The following is a 22,376-nucleotide window of genomic DNA, read 5'->3' on the forward strand; positions in this document are numbered from 1 at the left end:
AAGTGTAAAATGTAGTCTCTAAACCTTTACTCACTAAACTGATTTAATTTACAGATGAACTGCAATCTTTGTTTTTTTTTTCACTAAATGTCAGCTTCTTATCAATGAGAACACCCAAGGTACATTGAACACACTACACTGGTTCCTGTTTAATGATAACTAGAGGTGGTGGACTGGACCTCTGCTCTATATGCAAATCTTTGGTGTTGGTGATATTTAGTTTTAGGTAGGAGTTGTCACACCACATAATGAAATCCTCCACCACCTGATCAGGTGAGTCATCCTCTTCCTGTAACAGGCTGACAATAACTGTGCCATCTGCAAACTTCCAAATGTGTTGTCCTGTAGAAAGACTCCTGCAGTCATTAATGTACGGGATATACTGTACTATAAGAGAGAGAGAACGCACAACTGAATAGAACCAGTAGAGGAAAATGCTTTATGTGACATAGAACCAATCAGCCAGACACACTGCAATCTGTCTACAAAAAAATCTCTAAAACCCATCCAACAACACCTGGAGATGTAAGCTAAGAAGTGTTAACACTGCATCTTCAACCCCTTCAACACCTGTAGACAAATTGTAGTGGTTCTAATTTATGGATTAGTGGTACTAATCAACTTCCTCTTGATCAGTTTTTAAAAAGCTTTCATGACTATGTAAGTTAGAGCCACAGGTCCTTGGGGGACTTTTGTATTGGAACAGGAACAAGTGTGGATTTTTTTCACAATTCAGGAACCCTTTGCTGCCCGAAAGACCAATTAAAAATGAAAACAAATGCACCGGAGAGTTAGTCTGCCCAATGCTTGATGAGATGCCCAGAGATATTGTTCAGGCCAGGGGTCTCATTTATTAATGTGGCCTGAAACTGCCGTCCGTCACTTTCCACGCAAAAGTTGTGACCTATAAAAACAAAAAAAAACAAAGGTAGAGAAGGAGAATAGAATGGAGGAGAGAAAGAAGGATGAAGAGATTACAAGATAATACACTGCTTGCTTCTTTCTGGAGAAACATATTAACAGCTTTTTTACCATAAAGTGCATGGTACTTATGAATGCAAGATGTATTTAGTGTTAAATGCGTCTCAATATCTGTTGGCTTGAGTGTGAGCACGCTTGTGTATACAAGGTCTCTCCATAAAAATATGCAATAGTGAGTGTGAGGAGCCACAGACATGCCTCCCTGGACCTGGGACAGATACGGAGGAGATCCAAGCCATAGACATCCAAAGGCCCCCCAGAGCACAGGAACCCCAGGAGAACCATCACCGGGACTACCTACTAAAGAAACTAACTTGATGGGAGAATGGGAGAATGTGAAGTCCCACACGCAAACTCTGACCCATATGTATGCTCGTTTTGGAGACTGGGAAAACTGCCGATGCAGATATTAAGGTGAGGAACTGAAGCCACACTGCATCATGATTCCTCTGAGACGTTCAATTTCACTCCACATCAAACTATAGATCGACATCATCATAAGCATTCAAAGCCGCATTGTTATTTATGCTTGCGCTGGTGAGCCATAACTACACATAAAAGGACCTTTCAAATAAATTTGAAAAAAGGCTTATAAGTCAACTTAAATCAAAGTCTGCACATTTCAAAGTTTTCTCACCAATTCAGTTCAGTTTTATTTATATAGCGCCAATTCACAACACATGTTGTCTCAAGGCACCATCACATTCCTCTCTCTGATGATCACCAGGATGATGTGTACCACAGATTAACAGATACATGCCACATACTTTGAGGCACTAACACTGATTGCTATAAACATTTAAATACCATAGTGACATACATGCGTAATACTGCGTGATGGATAATTTGGCACTGCTTAGAAGAATTAGGAGGAAACACGTTTTCAGGGATCACCAAGATTTCCTGGCCCTTAATGATGACTGGCTAACATGTCGACTTAGAATCCATAGAGCATTGCTCTTGGATCTGTATGCTGAACTGGGTCAGTATTCGAGAGACTGACCCGACAGAATCACACCATCCCTGTTCAATGCCTGGATGACATTGTTAATATCATACACATTAAGATTCATGAGGTGCTTTGCATTGACCGTTTACGGTCACAGCTGCATGTAGAGGGCAGAATATGAGGCAAACCTTGTACGCAAACGTTGAGGGGAAGCTGTGATTTATAAAAGGGAAAATTTCTGACTCGTGTGCATGTGCATGGTTTTCTAAGTCTGGATTGTCTTTAGTGAACGCCACTTTCGACTTTTGGGCGTACGTACACTTTAGTATAGATCTTATGCAATGTGTTATAAATGAGACACCAGGACTGTTTTTGCCCTTACTGCACAGTCTTTTATTCTGATCTTTGTTTTTATATTTTTTACATTGTCTGAATCAGCATCATTCAATTGTACTGCTGGTACATCTGAATTTCCCCACTGAGGAACAGTAAAGAATATTTTTATTTTATTCTATTCACTTTCAAAAGGTGTGAGCAGCTCACAGGTTCTCGGAAAGACACCCTTATTTAGTTCATAATCCATGAAATTATGAACATATACACTTTTCAATCACAGTATAAATAGGTGTGTTGAAAGGTGTTTTTCTATAAATTAGGTGGTGTATTTGAGTTGATGTATCATAGTGAAGTAGCTCAACCAGTCTCAATGGTTGCAAAGGCTAGGAAAAGTGTTAAATCAGCACCATTTAAACACATTTCATTTACCAATCACATATAAAACTAAAGATCAAAACAGGAATTCCTAGTTGCCAGGATGGTATCCAATTCCATTTAATGGTTGGTTAACATTAGTTAAATGGATGACCATTATGCATCATTGATCAGTTGACATTTGTCTTCTTGGATCATTTCAGGCCACAACACAGTCATCTCCTGGGTGATACAATGCAAGCCTTGCTTTATATTTAACTGAAGGTAGTCACCTTGTTTATTGAGACTAATGACTGCAGTACCATAGTGAACAGGCGTTCAATAACAGCTGATCAACCAAGCTTTGAGTTTGTCAACCTTAATGCTTCAATATACAATATAATGGTTGGAGGCATAAATTAATTCATAGATTTAGGAGCACTGTTCTAATTCAATTTTTAAACCTTTCAGAAAAAACAGCAAATTATTCTACTCTGGTGTGTTTTAAAATGGCATAACCGAAGTGAATGGGAAAAAGCACATTTTATATTGGAATAGTATATCCAGTTGAAGGTTGGATTTGGTCTATGTCAGTAACAGACATTTAACCCCCTGTTGCAGGATTCACAGCAAATGAAGCTCAAGTGTCTAATAGTTGCTATGTCTCCAAGATGCTTTATTATATTATAATATTAGCCATTAAGAACATCAAAAATAAAAACTGCCATGAACACATTTTAGCTTCTGGCATTACATGCTGAAATTAGTTTTTTACCCGATTAAACTTCTAATTTTTTATACTTGGCTGTATTTGTGATCTGCTTAGTCTTTATTGAAATTTGCATGTAAGTAAGGATAACGCATAACTGCAGACCAAATCCACCTATACTGGTACAAATAATGTATCTAGAACTGTTGCAATGAACAATGCAACAACCCAAGATGGTGCCACTGATGGCAGCCTTGGAACTTTGCTCTCTTGTCTTCTGCGTGGTTTTCCACTGTTATATACACAAAAATAAATAAATAAAATCCTTACTGAGAGCAGAGTTGTTGTTCTTTAGTTGGTAATGGGGTTTTTATCAAGGTGGATGACATTGTGAACTGTTCCAAGAAATAGTCAAGTTTGACCAAAAACCTTTAGGCTTCTGCTAAAAAAACTGAAGATGAAAATGCTTTTTCTACTTTGGCATCACAATAAGTCCAAGTGTACATCCAATTTGCAAACTTTACAAAAGTGTGCAGTGTACCAAGTTTTTTACCATAGTCTAAATCAACACCATCTTGCAGAAGTTAGTAAATATTTCTAGCCAAGTTGCACTGATCGGATGCTTTGGGATTATTTCAACTGTAATGGACATGGAGACAGAAACGAAAAGGAAAAACAAAAAGCAAGAAAGAGAGGTGGGGATAAAAGGAAAGAGGCAGAGAAAGAGAAAATAGAGGAGAGAAAGAAAGATGAATATAAGATAACACCCTAAAACACTGTTACTACACCTGATGAAATATTAAGATGAAAAATTAGAGCACCAACTGTAGAGCAACTGTAGAATGTGCTTCCTTTGTTTTCCATTGTCTTAACATGATTTTTCTTATGATCTTTCCAAATACAATTTGTGTTTTTTTTTAATCATGCTTTAATTTTTACGTTATCATGTTGAAATATTTTGTTATTTTTATCTGAGAAAATATGTCAATTAATAAACTTGCTATTTACTTGCTGATGCAAACCTAATAGCAGACAGTTGCTGGGCTAATTTTCTTTTTTTTTTCCCTCTTCTATTTTTTTTTTTTAAACCGTGTCCTGTTCGGCAGAGTAGCGCTCAGAATTGTTGTCCGAGTGCCAAGAAATTGCCCAACAGATTTACTTTCACAAGCAGAGCATCACAACTAATGCTTTAAAGCTCTGCTTGATATTTATAAAAGAAACTATTATAAACTTCTTTGGGAATATTTCAATTGTTACGGACACGGAGACTGAAATGAAAAGGAAAAAAGAAGCTCGAAAAAGAGAGAGAGATGGGGCAAAAGGGAAAAAGGGGAGAAAAGGAGGAAAGAGAGGAGGAGAGAAAGAAGAATGAAGAGAATACAAGATTACATCCTGCTTGCTTATACACCTGCAGCTGTTTTTTTTCTTTTACAAAATAGTACACGGTACTTATGAATGTAAAATGTACTTAGTGAGAGGTGCGGTCCAATATAGAACATCTGTGTATCTGTCAACACCTGAAGCTTAACACCTGTGAGTATGAGTGCGGTCGCGCTTTTGTATACAAGGTTTCTCCACAAAAATATGCAATAGCGAGTGTGAGGACCCACAGACCTGCCCCATGGTCCCTGGACAGATACTGAGGAGATCTGAGCCATAGACATCCAAAGGCCCCCCAAAGCACAGGAACTCCAGGAGAACCACCGCATCCCTCCCAGAGAAGAGCACACACCAAAGCACCCAGCACCGGACACCGAGAACCACAAGTACACCAGCGGGCAGAGACTCCAACCGCTGGAAGGTTGTGTGGTGGGGAGGAAATAGGCCCCCCATATTATGGTGGAGCCTAAGCTGATCCAGGAGAAGGAGCAGTCCAAGACCCAACCACCTCCGGAGAGGGGGTTATGTACAAAAGAGGGGTCCACATGGCTCAAACCAGCCCGCCAACCGGAGTCGCCCCAGGACATAGCAGTCCTGACCCCCCAATGAGCTCCAATCCCAACCCCATGAGTCTCCCACCCCTAGTGAACCCCAACATGAACCTCCCCACAGGGCCACCCCCAACAAGGACACCGATTTCGAACACATGCCCCCGAAACCAAACGCCACGAATCCCCTCCCCCACAGGGGAACACCCCCACAGGTGAACTCCATAGCCAAGAAGCCACACCCACACAGTGCAAGCTCCACACACAGCCCCGCTCTAAGCACCCCCACCGCAACGGCAAGGCAAGGGCCCCGCACAATGCCACCCCCGCCCACTGGTGCAACAGGGCAGACCCCACTGAGCACCGCACCCACAACAGGAACCCCTACACATGACGGGACAAACTCACCCACCAAGAGGTCCCCAGCCAGCGGCAGGCACCCAGGGCCAGTGTCCCCCACCACAACCCCCTCAGCCACAAAAAAGACACTACATCACTGCCACCTCCGCCCAGGGAGAAACACTATCCAGCTCAGCTCCACCGTTGCCGCCCAGCTGATCCAAACGCCGGTGACCCCACATCCCAGAAGTGGGCACAACCCCTCCACCCCACAGGCTGCAGCCCCTCCATGCCGCCCTCCAGCCCACCACCCCGATCCCCCCCCGGACACGACAGCAGAGCAGCACACCGCCAAACCCCCCCCAGACAGCACCAGCAGCCCCAACCACGAGAGGGATACATGCACCAGCCGGGTACCTGGGCCATGCAGGCCAACCGCTCCATGCCAAGCACAACCCACCCCGATGCAGTCACAAGACATGCTCCGCCGACCCACCCACCCAACTGCCAACCGCAGCCCGGCGCCCGACCATGGGCCAGAACCACAGAAGGAAGCAGCAGAAGAAGGCCTGCTGGGCTAATTTTCACCAGGAACCCATCAAACTAGTTACTGACATTCCAACATAATGTTACAAGGATCCTCATACACTCTGGACTTTTCAGCTTGTTAAAAATATGTAAGAAAAGCTTACTCAAGGGTGAGAAGAGAAAGGCAGAGAAAAGAATGCTCAGGATAGTGACCACGCCTCAGCCAGCCTGCTTGTTGTAAGCCCTTCGACTCCTTCCAAGGTTAGGGCCAAGTCCACATGTTCAAACAGAGATGAAAGGCTCCTGGTAGGAAGATTTGCTGGTGCCAATACCAACCACCTGCCAAGTGAGCCTTGCTTAACACATTCCTCCAGATGTTACCAATACCAAACCTTCAGCCTCCCCAAAAACAAGAGAGATCCTGTACTTGACTCCCTCACTTCAAAGTGAAAAGGAGGACTGAAAACAACGAGCAATTCCAGAAAAGATGAGTGTGTGTGTACAGGAGAATCAATGATTTTCCAAAGCATAAGAAAAGAGCCAGACCTGCACATTATCTTTTTTGGCCAGCACTGGTGCTACAGACTTTGTAGCACGAGCCTAAAATGTTTGTTACCATCTTTTAAAACCATATGTGGGCAGTTTCAGGTCCATAACAGATATTAATGCAAATAAAAAGCACACTATAATAAAACCTTTTTCAGAGAAACATGTTTGTCAGCAAAAATGCAAACAGAATGACTTATACTAGTGTGTATGTATAGTGCAACGTGTGCAATATGTGTTTATTGCTACATTTGCTCACAATGTGTATAATATGTATTCAAGAGGAATGCAAGTGTAATAAGGTTGTGTCTGTGTGTGATATGTTTCTATGTGTGTGTGTGTGTGTGTGTCAAGCTACACCTCCAGTATGTCTGCTGACCACAGCTTTAAGGCGAGGACATCCACCTTGCTGCTACTTTGCTGGCTGGAGTCTCATGTGCAGCTTTGTGATTGAAATCAAGTCCTCTGTCGTGGACACAAAGGTTGCTGACCCTCTCTTCACACGGAAGTTCTAAAATATATAATGAGCTTAGATATGATTTTGTTAATCCTGAAGAATGTTACTGCATTCACACCTCCAAGTCTGAATAATATGGCTCCTTGGAGGGTTGTTTGGCACAACTACAGGTAGGACTTGTCCTTAAAAGGAGGTCCTGATTTGGCTCCTCAGTGGCATTCATTCCTGCCATTACGGTTAGCATTAATTGGAATATATGTACCCGACCTTGTGAAGTGCCTTGAGACAACATGTGTTGCGAATTGGGGTTATATAAATAAAAAAAAATAAAAAAATTTAACTGAAGGACCTGCTCTAGTTGATATCCACTGGCTTATCAATAATTATAGGGAAACTGGTGAGAGGGAATATGTTTTGTGAACGTTTGACATCAGTAATACAACCCCAATTCCAATTAAGTTAGATTATTGTCTAAAAAGGGTTAGGGTTACCTCTTCAACCTTAGCCTGGCCCAGAAGAAGGTTCCGGTGTTGTGGAAGACCTGTCTTGTTCCGGTACCAAGGAAAACTCACCCATCAGTCCTCAATGACTATAGACCTGTTGCCCTGACATCTCACATCATGAAGGTCCTAGAGAGACTCCTGTTGGCCCACCTGAGTAAGCAAACAATAAACTATCAGGACCCCCTTCAGTTTGCTTATCGCTGTGGAGTTGGAGTTGAAGATGCCATCATAAACCTGCTTCAACAAACCCACTGTCATCTGGACAAAGCCAGCAGCACTGTGAGGATCATGTTCTTTGATTTCTCCAGTGCATTTAGTACAATCCAACCTGATTTGCTTTGTCAGAAACTCCATAAGACTCAGGTGGAGGCCTCAACAATCTCCTGGATCAAAGACTACCTGACAAACAGACCACAGTTTGTGAGACTGAAGGGTTGTGAGTCTAACCAGGTAGTCAGCAGCACAGGAGCACCACAGGGGACTGTACTCTCACCATTCCTTTTCACTCTGTACACCTCAGACTTCCAGTACAAGACAGACTCCTGTCATCTGCAGAAATACTCGGATGATTCTGCAGTCGTGGGGTGGATCAGAGATGGACAAGAAGATGAGTACAGGAAGGTGGTGGACCGCTTTGTGGCATGGAGTAGAAACAATCATCTCATCTTGAACGTGACTAAAACAAAGGAGATGATTGTAGATTTTAAGAGAAACAGGAATAAGTCAAAAACTATTTCTATCATGGGAGAAGAAGTGGAGGTGGTGGAGGAGTATAAATACCTCGGTGTTCACCTGGACAACAGACTAGAGTGGAGATGCAACTGTGAAGCCATCTACAAGAAGGGACAGAGCAGACTGTAGTTCTTGAGGAAGCTTAGGTCCTTTGGTGTTTGCAGCAAGATGCTGCATATCTTCTATAAGTCTGTTGTGGAAAGTGTGATCTCTTCTACCATCATCTGCTGGGGAAGCAGCATCAGAGCCAGGGACTTAAAAAAACTCAACAAGCTGATAAAAAAGGCTGGCTCTGTTCTGGGGACTCCTCTGGAGATCATTATGGAAAGAAGGATTCTTCATAAAATGAAGAACATTATGGAGAACCCTGAGCATCCTCTTCATGAGACTGTCCTACAACAACAGAGTGTCTTCAGTCAGAGGCTTCTTGAGATCTGCTGTAAGACGGAGCGCTACATGAGATCCTTCCTGCCTACAGCCATCAGCATCTACAAAGGCTCTTTGAGGAAACCTTCATAATATGAGCTATAACAACATTTAATTTCCCTTTGGGATTAATAAAGTATTTTTGAATTGAATTGAATCGAAAAAGTAAAAAAAATATATATATTTGATTTGCATATCCTGTTCCACCTAAATGGAATTTAATTACACTACAAAGACAATATATTTAATGTTCAGACTTATTTTAGGGCCTTCCATTATCAGTTCTTGCCCCATCCCCTAATGCATGCTTGTATAAGGGAACTGTGTGGACTCCACCCTTTATGGCTTCCTAGGAGCTGACTGCATTCAGTGGAATGAAAAAGATCACTGTATGCATACAATCTGTTAATATACTTTTTTTCTGATCCAATACAGTTTGAATGATTACATTTAATTCTCCTGTGATTAATTTGCTACCTACCGGTCTTGTTTCCAGAATAAAAGATCAGGAGCGGCAAGGGGTGTTCTCCAACACCATAAAGGCTCAGTCGTTCACAAGCAAGGATGGGACGAGGTTCACCACTTAGTAAACAACAGCATGAGCAAATAGTCCAACAGTTTAAGAATTTTTCTCATTGTTCAACGGCAAGGAATTTAAGGTTTTATCTACAGTCCATGAACCTGGATAAATGTATGCACGGAAATGGTAAAACCAACACTGAATGCCTGTGACTTTCAAACCCTCAGGAGGTACTGCATTAAAAAACCATAATTTTGTAATGGATATTACAACTTGGGCTCAGGAACACTTCAGAAAACCATTGTCAGTTAACACACTTCATAGCTATATTCACTAACGCAAATTAAGACTACCATGTGTCATGGTTTTCTCTACAGATTTGACCCACATGCAGAATGACACTCAGGAGGCAGGAGAAAAGTTTAACAAGTTTAGTTTGACAGGTTGTAGATATGGAATTCAATTCAGTTTTATTTATATAGCGCCAATTCACAACACATGTTGTCTCAAGGCACTTCACAACAGTCAGGTTCATACATTCCAATTAATCCTAACAATTGAACAGTGCAATCGGAGTTAGCTTTTTATTCAAATTGGATAAAAAGTTTTTCTATCTAAGGAAACCCAGCAGATTGCATCCAGTCAGTGACTTGCAGCATTCCCTCCTCCCGGATGAGCATGTAGAGACAGTGGACAGTCACTGTCGTTGAATTTGCAGCAATCCCTCATACTGAGCATGCATGTAACGACAGCGGAGAGGAAAAACTCCCTTTTAACAGGAAGAAACCTCCAGCAGAACCAGGCTCAATGTGAGCGGCCATCTGCCACGACCGACTGGGGGTTTGAGAGAACAGAGCAGAGACACAAAAAGAACACAGAAGCACTGATCCAGAAGTACTTTCTATGGGAAGGAAAAGTAAATGTTAATGGATGTAGCTCCTTTAGTCGTTTCACCTAGAAAGAAAGAACAGATAAACTCTGAGCCAGTTTTCAAGGTTAGAGTCTGAAAGAGAGCACATATAATTAGTTAAAGTAAAAGCTCAGTCAATTTCCATGTCTAGGAGAGAGAAAGGGTTAAACACTAAAAGACAGGGCTATGTGGATCATCGGTAGAGGGTGAGCATTAAGTTGTTGCCAGCAGAAGCTCGGACGATTCCCCTCTCCAGAAAGGTGTCACAGGCAGACACAGAGCCAGGCCAGGTGTAGCTTCTAGGAAGAGAAAAGAAAACCAGGACTGAATACACAAACTGTGTGGGAAGGGAGATCAGGTAAGTTACTCTTGAGGTTTTGAAGTTAAATTTCTGAGAATGAGAATAAATTCTTGCTTACTGATGAAGGAAACATGGTACGGACAGTTACTGCAGAATCAGGGCTTTAATCCAAGTTAAATGGTAGGCTCTGGTGAAGAGTCAGGTTAACACAAGGTAGTTGGATTCTCACACAACAGTTCTCAGTTAAATGGAATACCTGGAGAAGTTTCTTGAGACTTGATGTAAAGTTACAGGTGGAGGATGAGCAGGGTTCACTTGCCTGAGATCCTAGGAGTCAAAGGGCTTGGGCTGTTTGCTGGAACTTGATCTAAAAATAATTCTAGAAGGCTTGAAGTCTTGATTCTTGGCTGGGGCTGACTGGAGCTTGAAGCCAACACAAATGATTCACAGGAGCTTGGAGCCAGGACTAGGAAGTCACCTGAGAAGGACCACAGAACAAGGTAAGACAAACTGGAATCAAAAGTACTAGAGACAAGCAAGGAAACTGGCCAGGAAAGGTTACCACAAAGGCTACCACTCAAGCACTGGAGTGGAGACAGCCCAGCCTTCTTATACACCTCCAGAACAAAGAAGATTGGCAGCACCTGCTCACCTCAGCACCTGTGTACACGCAATCAGAGGCTCTGGCGGCATCTAGTGGTGAATGATTGTTAATAGCAGGCATGAAACAACACCCACGAAATCCCAGACTCCGACACCATGCAAAGCCAAAGCCATATATCAACACCACCCAGAAAAGACGCCAGCTTCTCTGGGCCTGAACTCATCTGAGATGCCCATGGCATGGGTAAATGCACGTGTGAAGGCACCATTAATGCTGAAAGGTACATATGCTGCCATGTTTTTCAGGGACGTCCCTGCTTATTTCAGCAAGGCAATGCAAGCCACATTCTGCACGTGTTACAACAGCGTGGCTTTTTCGTAAAAGAGTGTGGGTTCTAGACTGACCTGCTTGCAGTCCAGACCTGTCTTCTATTGAAAATGTGTATCGCATTATGAAATGCAAAATACTACAAGGAAGACCCCGAACTGTTGAGCAGCTAAAGTTGTACAACAAGACAGAATGGGATAGAATTCCAACCACAAAGCTTCAACAATTAGTGTCCTCAGTTCCCAAATGCTTATTGAGTTTTGTTAAAAGGATAGGTGATGTAAACATGCCCCTGTCCTAGCTTTTTTGGAACATGTTGCAAGAATCAATTTCAAAATGATTGGTTATTTGCAAAAAAAACAATAAAGTTCATCAGTTTGAACATTAAATATCTTGTCTGTGTAGTCTATTCAGTTGCATATAGGTTGAACAGGATGTGCAAATCATTGTACTGTGCTTTTATCTATGTTTTACACAATGTCCCAACTTCATTGGAATTGGGGTTATAAGGGGGAAGCAAAATAAGGGAATTATATGCCCTTCCTTTGCTTCCATTTTCACTGCAGCTCGAACTGCTCCAAAGGCAAGCACCTGGTAGCTTGTAGAACTCCCTAAAGATGGATATCATTAATCAGGAGGAAGGAAAAAATCTGGCAATCAGCATCTGAAATTCACTTTTTTTCTGAATGGCCAGTCCATTTTATAATTCCCTAATAATTCTTTGGATTTCATTTTCATTTACCAGCCAAATTATTTTCATTATAATTTTGCTGGTACTGTTGACTCTTGGACACTCAACCTGGTTGTTTTACTCTTTCTTGGCAAAATAATTTCATAGCATTGGCGTTTATTACCATCTGCATGGCTCTCAACTCCTGCTGGACGTTCAGCTTGTTTTTTGTATTCTTCTTCATTTTGGTCAATGTGCTTGTAAACTTGCTCACACTCCTTAGAGGCATCACTTTCCCCATCAATTATTTCTTCAGCATTGACCTTGATTAGGTGCAGTTTTAGTGTCTGGCTCTCCAGTGAGCTCATTTGCTGTAATTACTCAATTTTTCTAGAGTGAAAGTACCTCTACATTGTCCATTTGATTCTCTGAGTTGCGTACCGACTATTAGTTGGACTCCCTGCAGACAGGTATTTTGATAGTTGCTTTTTTTCTTTTTTATGTTGTAGATTTTCCCGTACTGTGCTGTCTCTTTGCTTACGTTTTGTATTTTTTGTTTTTTAAATTTTGTACTTTTGCGTTTATCTGCATGCTTCCATTTGCAATTCACGTGCTGCTGCTACTTGCTGAATTTCTCCACTGTGGGACAACAAAGGATATTTCCATTCTTGATAAAGGCACAACCACATTGTTAGGTTAACAGTTGGTCATTACAATGGACTACAACTGCCATGTAGGATACCAACTTTCTAGCAATCCACCTCTTGCTTCATATCTCACATCCTCAAGTGTCTTGCACAGGTGCAACATTTACAAAAGAGGTCATCACGCAGACGTTTGTTTTCATCACACGTATATATGCTGCACTATACAGCTCTGTGAGGCTGTTCATCTGAACAACTGACATTCGGATGTGTGTCCTTTAAGTTTAACCATTAACAAATGAGCTAAAGCTGACTTTGAGCCCATAGCTGTGTGTTCCCTCTATTATTGAGATCCTATACAGTTATCGGACAACCACAGAATTTGTTTTTGCAATCATCACTATTAAAAACAAAATTTCAAAACTGAACAAGATCAATTGATTCTAGGGGCATAACACTAGATGTGGCAATGGTAAAAGACCACAATATTTCTTGTTCAAATTAAGTCTGTCTCACAAACAGTTCTATCCAGGGATAAACTGTGAGTATGTCTGATGAAGTCTAAGCTGTTGAGCATCAGAATTGGGGTGCGTACTTAAAGGGGACATATGCAAAATCCACTTGTTTAGCTCTTCAACACATTTTTTGTGTATTGGGAGTCTCTGAAAGTCTAGAAAATTCGAATTAAGTCACTCCAGATCCTGTGATGATATATTTAGATGCTTTTCGGGTCATATTTGGTCAGTCTGTTCAGATTTTTCCATTTTCTATTACGTTTCGTTCGCTATTACGTCACAGTATTTTCTGTGGAACTTCTAAAGATGGTCATGGACTTCCGGCTAACCAATCAAGCAAATCTGCCAATTTTTTTTCTCGCAGGATTCGTGTAGTTCAAGTTGAAGGATGCCGAAGCAGTCAGTCAGTCCTTTTCTACCGCTTATTCCATAGTGGGTCACGGGGGAGCTGGTGCCTATCTCCAGCAGTCTATGGGCGAGAGGCGGGGTACACCCTGGACAGGTCGCCAGTCCATCACAGGGCAACACACAAACAACCATGCACACACTCATTCATACACCTAAGGGGCAATTTAGAGTGACCAATTAACCTAACAGGCATGTCTTTGGGCTGTGGGAGGAAGCCGGAGTACCCAGTGAGAACCCACGCATGCACGGGGAGAACATGCAAACTCCATGCAGAAAGACCCCAGGGCAGGAATTGAACCCAGGACCTTCTTGCTGCAAGGCAACAGTGCTACCAACTGCGCCACCATGCAGCCGAAGCAGCAAGCGGAGAAATCTAAATGTTCTGTTGTCGGGTGTATTAACCCACACCTGTCATTACACCATCCCCCTAGGATCAAAACCTTTTCGGAGGGCCTGGTTAAATTTTATTTTTCATTGAATCCTCTTCGTTTTCACAAAGCACTTCAGGGAGGAGTGTTTCAGCAACCTCGGCCAGTATGAAGGAGTATTAGCCGAAAGACTGTCTGAGGGGTTAGTTCCTTCTGTCTATGGAAGCGACGGAGCAAAGAGGTAAGCTGCAGATAATAATAAAATGACAGCCAGCTTGATTGTTGAGGTGCTGATATAACTTAATGGCTATTGTTTTGATAGCACAGCTTTGTGCCTCCTGTTAATGTTAGCGCTGTGCGCTCGCTTTTACCTCCATAAGGACATCACCTTATTGTGTGTATTGAATAACAATATTAAACAGTTTTGCAATCTGTTTGGTGGCCCTTTTTGCCCAGGGAAACACATGATCCAAATGCATTCAGTGATATTCTTGATGCTAGCGTTAGCTAACTCGTTAACTATGTTGGGGTCTTGTTTTAAAGTCTTGTTCATTTAATTTGTGGTAGCATTAGCATTTTAAAAGGTATCTCACATGCAGTTTGTGTAAAAATATTGTCAGTAACATTAGTAATGGAATTACAGCTTTTGTTACTATTGTGAATTCCTTAACTTTTCTCTGCTGTTGTTTAAGAATTTATATTTCTTGAATATTTACAGGCTTCCTACGTCCAAAACAATCTTTTTCAGTGATTTTAATGAACTTTTATCTGTGATATGTGTTGATTATGACAGTTTAATTATTGTGGGAGACTTCAACATTCACATGGACAATCCTGAAGACAGAAGTCCAATAGATTTATGTGACACTCTTAGAACGTTTGGTTTGACTCAACATGTTAAACAGCAAATGCACAAACAGGGATATATTTTGGACTTAATCATCACTAAGGGTCTAAACATTTCCAAGGTGTCTGTAACTGATGTTGCTCCATCTGACCACTTTTCTGTTATTTTTGAAAGCATCATCTGCAATGACTCAGTTTGCCAAAGAGACATGATAAGAAAATGCATCTTTAAGGACGGTGCTGCTGAAACATTTAACCAGATTTACTCTTCTACCTCCACTTTGCCCTGTAACACTGTAGATGAGCTGGTAGATAACTTTAATTCTAAAATCTCGGACATCATTGATTCAATTGCTCCAATTTAAGTGAAAGTCGTTTCTGGGAAGAAAATGTCTCCATGAAGAAGTGCTCCACCAGTCAGAAGTGAAAAAAAGGAGTGTCAAAAAGCTGAACGCCGTTGGCGAAAGACTGGACTCCAGGTTTACTATATTATCTATAAAGAGAGACTATACAGATATAACCTACAACTGAAAAATGCAAGGGAATCTTTTTTTTCTGAGATCATCAGCAAAAACATTAACAATGCTGGTGCATTATTTGCCACGGTCGACAGGTTAACAAACCCTCCTGTAACTGTAGCATCTGAACTCCACTCTACCAGGACCTGCAATGAATTTGCTAAATTCTTTACTGAAAAAAACCCAAAAGATCAGAGTGGCAGTCAGCACATCCACATCAACTCCAGTACCAATGTTGTCTCCAACTAGAACTGATTTTGACAAAATTTCCCAATTTCACCAAATAAACTGCAAAATCTTAGAAGAAATCGTACAGCAACTAAGCTCTTCTTCCTGCTGTCTCGATGTTTTACCCACAGCTTTCCTTAAGAAAGCTTTGCCTGTAATAACATCTGATTTAACACAAATAATAAACACGTTCCTTTTGTCAGGTGTTTTCCCCCAGGCCCTAAAAACAGCAATTATCAAACCTCTATTGAAAAAGAGCAATTTGGACAAGCTGCTACTACAGAACTACGGGCATATATCAAACCTCCCCTTCATCAGTAAGATTATTGAAAAAGCTGTGTTTCAACAGTTAAACAACTTCCAAACAACAACCAACCGCTTCGATGTCTTCCAGTCAGGCTTCCGTTCTCACCACAATACAGAGACCGCTCTTGTCAAGGTGTTCAATGACATCCGTATAAATGCAGACTGTGGAAGAACCACAGTGCTGGTATTATTGGACCTTAGTGCAGCATTCGACACTGTTGATCACTCCATTTTATTAGAGCGCCTGGAAAACTGGGTCGGCCTTTCTGGTACAGCACTCAACTTGTTTAAATCCTACTTGAAGGACAGGGACTTTTTTGTGTCAGTAGGTAACTTTACATCAAAGAGCACCAAAATCACATGTGGCGTTCCCCAAGGGTCCATCTTGGGGCCCCTCCTATTCAATATCTACATGCTCCCCTTAACTCAGATTTTAATAAACAACAACGTAAGTTATCATAACTATGCAGACGACACACAGCTATACATTACGATGTCACCAGGTGACCATGAACCCATTCAAGCGCTAGGTAAATGCTTAGAAGAAATCAATGCATGGATGGGCCTAAATTTTCTTCAGCTGAATCAAAACAAAACTGAAGTAATAATCTTTGGACCCAAAGGAAGAGCGTTTAAAGTTAGCACACAGCTTCAGTTAATATAGCAAGAAACCACCAGTCAGGCTCGAAACCTGGGTGTAGTGATGGACTCAGACCTGAACCTTCAGAGGCACATAAAGATAGTAACAAGGTCGGCCTTCTATCACCTAAAGAACATCTACAGGATTAAAGGACTAATGTCACAGGAGGACCTTGAAAAACTAATTCATGCGTTCATCTTTAGTAGAATTGATTACTGCAACGGTGTCTTCACAGGCCTGCCTAAAAAGTCGATTAGACAGCTGCAGTTGATCCAGAACGCTGCTGCCCGCATCCTCACTAGAACTAAGAAAGTGGAGCACATCACCCCGGTTCTAAAGTCCCTACACTGGTTCCCTGTAGCTCAGAGAATAGAGTTTAAAATACTTCTGTTAGTCTATAAATCACTGAATGGCTTAACACCAAAATACATTACAGACTTGTTGTCAGTGTATCAACCACCCAGACCTCTCAGGTCATCTCGCTCAAATCTACTCTGCGTACCCAAAACCAGAACCAAACATGGGGAAGCAGTTTTTAGTTCTTATGCTCCACTAATCTGGAATAAACTGCCAGAAAACTGTAAAATCGCCGAAACCCTAAGTTGCTTTAAATCAAGATTAAAAACTTATTTGTTTAGAGTGGCCTTTGACTGTGCCATCTAGGCATGATTAGTTGCGTTTTCAGTCCAATTTTCCTTTCATTTTCTTGTCCATCATTCTATTCTCTTTATTTTATTTTACTTTTTTAAATTACCTCTGTTGTTTGATTTTATCATTTGATTTGTTTTTCTGTGTCTGTATCTGTGTTTATTTGCTTTGTGATTGTATTGTAATTGTATGTACAGCGCTTTGAGTGTCTCGTTGCTGAAAAGCGCTATATAAATAAACCTACCTTTACCTTTACCTTTAATGGAATCTTGTACGGCTTGTATGGTTCCGCAGCCTGGAGGGGAGCGGGTGTGAAGTGCCTCATTTGCATTTAAAGAGACCTCAGCAAAACGAGACAGTCAAAAAGGAAGCTTAAATAATGAGTAAAATGAACACCTACATGAGCTACAATAATGACAAATTAAAACCAAAGCATTTCAGTTCCACTCCATACAGACCACATCTGAATGATTTAAATAGGAAAAGGAAGTATTTAAAAGCATATGTCCCCTTTAACTTTGACACACTGTATCTATGAATGTTTGAGACTCTTATTTTAAAATACGAAAAGAAGTAGTTCTTGCCGGGTTGCCCTTGTTTTGACAGAGGAGATTATAAAAGGCTGCTTGCTGAGGTGCCTGGCAGCACTCCGTTACAAAAACATTGAAGAAGTCTCCAGCACTATAAAACAGCCAGAGGTGCATTTGATTTTCGACAACTATATAATCACTACATCAAACAGCAGGATACAAAAATTATGAATTTTCAACAGACCAGAATTCAGTTTTTTAAAAACAACGCTTTAAAAATGAAAAAGAGAAAATCTGGGTGACCTGGTCTCCTGAAGGGCTGATGTAAATATCGAAGTTTCAGGGTTATTTGATGGCTTTAGTCAACTCTATGCAGGGCGAGAAACTTCTAATTCTGAAGCATTGTCATCAGTGATGTCAGTAATGCGTTACTTAGTAACGCGTTACTCTAATATGACCACTTTTTTCAGTAACGAGTAATCTAACGCGTTTCTATTTCAAATCCAGTAATCAGATTAAAGTTACTTATCCAAATCACTATGCGTTACTATTTTTGTCATTTTCTCTTGCAATTTAATTTTTATTCCTCTATGCCTCTCGGGGAGTGACATCTGGTCTATGCGACAATTCAGTCACCTGTGATACTATGCCGTGACAGAAACGTAAATAATGGAGGGAGGAGAGAGATACACATTTTGTAGCTGGAAATACAGGAACTATTTTGAGTTTCTGTCAGCGAAGGATGACAATATCAAGGTTCGTTGCACCCTAGCGAGAAAGTGCTGTCTAGCTTCAAAAACACCACATCAAATCTGAAGAAACATTTGGAATCGCAGCATGGGACAGTCAGACTGATGGAGCAAGTCCAGGTGCTTCGAAGCAGAGGGATGCCCTCCACTAACCAAACAGCAAAAGCTGGACTTCGGTGCAAAACCAACAAGTGGGGAAGAGTTAAAGACGTTTGTCGGACGGTATGTAGTAGAAGAAATGCTGCCCGTAACACGATTGACTCGCCCTCGTTTCGTGCCACAATAAACAGAATCCCCACTACTGTAAACGCCGAGCTGCCTCACAGAGGAGCTTTTTCTGCACATCTGGAGGAGTATGCACAGATGGAGAGAAATCTGAAGGCCGCACTGAATGAGGTCGACTTTGTGTCAACTGCAGCGGATATATGGACTGCTAATGGCAACAATAGAAGCTATATGGGAGTAACATTCCACCGGATCCATAGATCCACATTAGAGCGCAACACGGCTGCATTGGCATGTAGAATAATTCGCGGTAGACACACATATGATGTTATTGGTGCAGAAATCGAAAACATTCACTCTTCGTATGGACTACTCAACAAAATAGTGGCAACAGTGACTGATAATGGATGCAACTTTCTGAAGGCGTTTAAAGTTTTCCAGCCTGTCACAGAGTCCAATGGTGAGATGGAGGAGGAAGAGTCCACCCGCACAGATGATGATGCGGGTGGATATGTCAGAAATCTTCACAGCTGAGAATGAAGGTGATGGCCAACTGTGTCTACTCTCGCACCACAGGTGTGCCTCACACACCATCAACATCATTTCCACAAGTGATGTGGAGAAATATTTAACTTCCCATGCAGAGAGCAAGGCCGTTTATAGGAGCAGCACAGCAAAATGCACAGCGCTATGGACCAAATCCAGCAGATCTACCCTTGCATCAGAAGCAGTGGAGGAAGTCAGCAAAAGAAAGCTCCTGGTACCAACATCCACAAGGTGGAATTCATTTTTTGATGCTGTAAAGAGAATTGCAGAAATTCCCATGAGTGAGCTGAATACTCTATGCACCAAGCTGGGAGTTAAGTGCTTCAGAGACTGAGAGTACCAGTTCCTTTATGAGTACTGCACCTTCATGAAGCCCCTCACTGCAGCTCTGGACATTTTACAAGGTGACTGTCCTTATGGGACTTTACTACCCACACTACCCCAATTATCGTACACCTGGCAACACTGATCGGGGTGCTGGTCACAACAAACTCTGAAGAAGCCAGGGAATCGTCAGCCTCAACATACTGGTTCTCCGCTTCATTAAGCGACACGACGGATCCTTTGAACACAAAAACCCAACACAGATCAGTTTTACACCGTGGCCCAAAATCTACAAGAACGTGCAACTCAGCAATTAAACTTAAATACAGTGGCTCCTAGGCCTGGTAGCCCTTTAGCCAAGCTAGTGACAACTCACATTAACCATTACGGTTGTACAGCACATTGAGAGCTTAATGGAATGAGCAATGTAAAAAAAAAATGAAAACAAAAAAAAGCCTTATCATCGAAAATGTTCTCCAACAAAGACGGAGTGGTATCCAAACCACCCTCCCGTCCACAACTTGTGGGGCGATGGGCGTAAATTGTGTCCATTACGTCGTACCACAGCCACTGCTTGTGGTTCGACCCGCTATGACTGTTGTGGTCCTTTATGTTTTTATGGTCGCTCTGCATTTGTTTAAGCTTTTCCCGGCACTGCCGCGATGTGCGGTGAAAACCTTGGCTGGCCATTTGATTGGCTACATCAGCAAACACCTTTTCATTTCTTGTCGCCCCATCTAGCTGCTGCTGAATATTGCAGTCACCTGTAATCGCCAGACAAGCTTGCACCTCATTGTTGCTCCAAGGGGTGACTTTTCCGGACAACTGTGCGGACTCCATTGTATGTTTCTCTCACTCGCTTGAATGCACGTTTGAAAATGGAGGCAGTTTTTTTTAAGCTGGTCAACTCTTACGTCTGGCCCCGCCCACGGCCAATCAGTGAACAGCTGCTTGTACAGTACCGAATCGCCCTCGCTTAGCCCTGCTAAGAAGGAGGTACTAAAAAAGTAGGTACCGGTACTGAAATAACAGTAATGGAAAGGCTCGCAAAGCGAGCCAAGTGTAGCCTAGTCGGGCCAAATCGAGCCAGTGGAAAAGGGGCATAAATGTTCGGTTGTTGGGTGTGTTAATGTTGCACCCTTAAAACAACTTAAGGAGATTCCACGCAGATCTTCATTTTTGTGCAACTTTATTAGAACAAAACCCACGGTTCGAGCGTACAACGTGTGTAGTTTTTTTTTTTTTTTTTTAACCAACAAAACTGGTCATGAACTTTCTACGTCATGTCGCTCTTAAAGAAATAGTACTATATATCAAAATATATGAAATAGAATAAGGTAACTTAAGTGTATATTTAAACATAAACTAAACAAACTGTTCAGACCACTACTAAATTAAATGAGTGCTTGACCCATGACATCAATACACCATGACTTAGGCATTATTACATTCTGAACATATTTTCAGGGTGTTACACCCTCCCCCACTAAAATAATAAAATGTTTGTAGAACATTTTATACTTTGGAACTTAAAGAAATATATCTTTACCAATAACTCCTAGCACACTCATTCTGGTCATATTCAGCTAGATGGTGCTCTTTCAGAGTAATAACCAATACTACACATCAAATGACTACAATTGCATGCATACAGAAAAAGTAAATTTTACTAATATTCACGCTTCAGTGTATTAACTTAAGTTTTTGGTACATTGGTAGGCCTCCCAAGTCCATTAAGTTACATATGGCTAAAACTGCCATTCCACCTTATTAAATGTATCCACATTTAACATGCCCTGAAATGTAGTACAACTTCTTACAGACTACTTTGACGTTACCTTTCAGAACGCACACTTCCTTCTGTAAATACACCACTGATTTGTAAGTGTAGCTTTAGTCACCAGAAATACATCTCTGAAAAATGACTATTACACATAACTGAATATTTGCACCAAATGAATAATGAAACATTTACAATTAACTTTAACTGCCATGCGAAACCTTTTCCCTATTTCTGTAAAAATATGTAACTAGGTTTCCCTAACTCATCATAGGTGAAGATGGGTTTTGGTTGATGTGTCCTTAAGGAGCGTCGCTCTCGTTCCACCTCCTGATCACTCTCTGAAGACTCATTCGCATCCTCCTCAGGCATTTTGAGCTCTGATGTCCGACCCTCAGTATCCATGTCTGGATCTTGGTCTACAGGTCCTTCTCAAAATATTAGCATATTGTGATAAAGTTCATTATTTTCCATAATGTCATGATGAAAATTTAACATTCATATATTTTAGATTCATTGCACACTAACTGAAATATTTCAGGTCTTTTATTGTCTTAATACGGATGATTTTGGCATACAGCTCATGAAAACCCAAAATTCCTATCTCACAAAATTAGCATATCATTAAAAGGGTCTCTAAACGAGCTATGAACCTAATCATCTGAATCAACAAGTTAACTCTAAACACCTGCAAAAGATTCCTGAGGCCTTTAAAACTCCCAGCCTGGTTCATCACTCAAAACCCCAATCATGGGTAAGACTGCCGACCTGACTGCTGTCCAGAAGGCCACTATTGACACCCTCAAGCAAGAGGGTAAGACACAGAAAGACATTTCTGAACGAATAGGCTGTTCCCAGAGTGCTGTATCAAGGCACCTCAGTGGGAAGTCTGTGGGAAGGAAAAAGTGTGTCAGAAAACGCTGCACAACGAGAAGAGGTGACCGGACCCTGAGGAAGATTGTGGAGAAGGGTCGATTCCAG

This window comes from Girardinichthys multiradiatus, chromosome 19, assembly GCF_021462225.1.
Source record: "Girardinichthys multiradiatus isolate DD_20200921_A chromosome 19, DD_fGirMul_XY1, whole genome shotgun sequence".
Taxonomy (NCBI): Eukaryota; Metazoa; Chordata; class Actinopteri; order Cyprinodontiformes; family Goodeidae; genus Girardinichthys; species Girardinichthys multiradiatus.